Source organism: Psammomys obesus, unplaced genomic scaffold, assembly GCF_907164565.1.
Source record: "Psammomys obesus unplaced genomic scaffold, mPsaObe1.curated_primary_1811, whole genome shotgun sequence".
In the NCBI taxonomy this organism is placed as follows: Eukaryota; Metazoa; Chordata; class Mammalia; order Rodentia; family Muridae; genus Psammomys; species Psammomys obesus.
In genome coordinates this window covers 40,662,895-40,666,153 of record NW_026593286.1, presented here as the reverse complement: position 1 = coordinate 40,666,153, position 3,259 = coordinate 40,662,895, and positions in this window count along the sequence as shown.

Genomic DNA, 3,259 nt, shown 5'->3' with positions numbered 1-3,259 from the left:
CTCCTTCCTTCCTTCCTTCCTTCCTTCCTTCCTTCCTTCCTTCCTTCCTTCCTTCCTTCCATTCTTTGCTTAATCTGCCTTCAAAAATTTACAGTGCTTTTATTTCCATGTAATTTTAAATGCTGGTTTCTGCTCTGTTAGACTCTTCCCATTCTGAGATTAAAGAGAGCACAGAGAAAAAAATCTTGGTGCAAGCTCCGGTTTGGGGGCTTCTGGGTCAGAGGCTCCTGACTTGTGCTAAGGGCCACCGTATCATGGCAGCAGCACAGAGCTTTGCTTGGTGAAGGTGGTAACTGCAGAGGCGAGCTGGAGGGGTGCACATATGTTCTTGCAAAATTTGTTTTTTATCAAGTCAATAACAAAATGGAGAAACAAGCTTTTCCCAGCAAATGCTAATTATAACGAAAACCTCCCACACAGGAGCAAAGCAGACACACGCTGGATGCCTGAGCAGCTTTACTGGGGATCACAGTTGGCCACTCTGATGGCACAAGTCAAGGACCTCATAGGCAAGATTATCTGGAAAATCCCTGGCTTCCTAAGCTGCAATCCTTTAAGTCAGCTGTATTTAAATGCAGCTGTACCACTGATTAGATGTCAGATCTGGAGCACGCTGAGGAGCTCTGTTTAGTGATTAGCTCAATAGACCAATTTTGCTTTCAGATACTTACATGAAGGAAGGTTTTGCATACAGATATGGAAACATGTCTGTCATCTTCCTAGGTCACCCAGGTACTGGGGAAGAGACACTTGTGCAGGCCACAGAGTCCTTCACCCTGTCACTGCCTTCTCTCTGATTGAATGATTTTCTTTAACCCGAGTGTGACACAGGCTTTGGCAGGAATGAATGGGTGTTGTTTCTCAGCGCTCTGTTCATGATAGGATCCCTCCATAATTGCTAGGCTGAAGGGGAGTCCAGACTCAATTCCAAATGTGGAAAGCACGCTTTCTACTACAAAGACAGCAGAATACGGAAAAGCCGGAGAGCATCTCTCCATCTCACATCCCCGGATACACAAACGTGCACAGTAAAGATAGACAGCAGGCGGTTAACAGACGGGAGCTCCAGCCTGACCCACGCGCACTGCAGGTAGGCCATGGCTTGCAGCTAGGAAAGAGAGGTCTGGTAGGAGGAGACAGTCATGTACAGTAGTAAGGCTTTTCAGTAGCAGGTCACCATAAACATTTGCAGGGCAAAAGTAAGATAAAACTACAGTACAAATATTTTAATGTTACTAATCATGCTTAGAAATGGATAAGCAAGATACAGTCCACCCCTTCCTTGACAAATAATCCCATAAAGGCCTGCAAGATCAGGTCCGCCTGAAGAGTTCATTGTTCTTTTAACCTTGGCTCTTTTCCATTTTGTAGGCCTTCTTTTCCAGATAACACCGACCATCCAACTAAGTATGGATCTGCACCCAGTGGATTAGGTATTGGGTTCCCAATATTTAATCAGTTGAATGATGCTTTTACATCATCTTGACAAGGTGGATTCCCTCAGAGTAGCCAACTGAGAGACGGGCCACTTCCATAGGCTGAGGGGACAGATCTGGGTATGACTGATTTATCCCCTAAATTCCCAGCTTAGATCCATCACTTCTGAGGAACGCATGGTGGGTAGCACAGCATGCCACTGTGCTCCATGGAAATTCTAGCCATGTCTTTAAATTCTCTTTAAGCCATGTCTTACTGAATGGCTTACAAGAGCCAAAGGTAACAGGTTAACCAATGACTTTCGGAGCTATGTGTAGCTCTCCCCCACCCCCTCCAACTATGTTTGTTCTGCAACTGCAAACAACATATTTAAAAAGTAATGCTCTCTTTCTAATGTTTCTTATTAATATGATTTTAAGTTCTTTTTATGTCATTTTTCTTCTTCCTGCTTCGGTGTAGGCTTGATGCCATCTTCACAGCAACTCAGAGCCTACCAGGTGCTTCCAGCATTTTCCTGGTATATGACCAACAGATAGATTTTTTTAAAAATTACTGGGAATAAACAGTAAATAAAATAAAATAAAAAGTGAGCCTCTTGTAGGCCTCACTCAGGAAATTTCGTGTGGCTCGTGTTTTAAAACAGAATAACCACTGCCAACTGGGCTTTTGTTCTGGATGGATTCCTACTGCTTCTAACTGGGTCTCATGGTCTGACTGCCTTCTCTGAGATCACATGATTTCCCTGACCGGAGTTCAAGTCTGATACACGGAGCATCTTTGTCTGACATGTAATTTTGGGGGAGCCCACCATATTTGTGTGCTTGGCTAGTAAGGTGCATCTACTTCCTCACAGCTCTTGAGTGGCTTCCCACTGTGGTCCAGAAGCCAGTGGCCTGAGAAGAAGCTAGGAGCATGGAGGAGAGGACGTCAGAACCGAATACTGAACTGTGACGAGCTGGCAGGCATTTCCGTTTTACCAAAAAGGGGGCTGAGAGAAGTCGACTTTCTAGAGCAGTGTTTCCAGCCTTCGGGTAGAAACCCCTGTAGGGGGTCGAGTGACTCGTTCACAGGGGTGGCCTAAGACCCTTGGGAAAACACAGATATTTACATTACAATTCATAACAGCAGCAGAACTGCAGTTATGGAGTAGCAGTGAAAATAATGTTATGTCCAGAGGTCACCCAACTTGACAAACTGCAGGTCTTCGCTTTAGCAACGCTGAGAACCACTGTTGTATAGTGTGCGTATGTGTGTGCTTGTGAGTGTGTCTATATATGTGGATGGGTGTATGTGTGTGAGCGTGTGTGTGTGCATGAGTATATGTGTATGTGTGAGTGTGTGTGTGTGTGTGTGTGTGTGTGTGTGTGTGTGTGTGTGGTTTTGCTCAAAGCAATCCAGTGGTCTGGAGAAGATGAAAGTCACCCAGTTCTCACAGTGACATTGCTTGTGGAGGTGGACATAGTTGTAGAGGTTGAGATCACTTCTGTTTTAAACCTGGCTGCTTGGCCTCAGTGTGACCCCTGGCCAAGCTGTAGCTACCAGGTTCTTTTCTCCCTAAGATGTTTAGCAATTTTCCACCTCATGCAGATACTTAATCCGGAAGGACTCTGCTCTCTAGTAAATGTTCCTTACAATATTGAATTTGGCTTTGGCTCTCATAGAGCAGTTTTTACAAGCTTTACAAACAGATCAAAGCTCTTTAAGCCCATGCTGTAGGCTCTTTTTTCTCTCCTTCCTCCTTTCTTTCTTCCTTTTTTTCCTCCTTCCTTCCTTCCTTCCTTCCTTCCTTCCTTCCTTCCTTCCTTCCTTCCTTCCTTCCTTC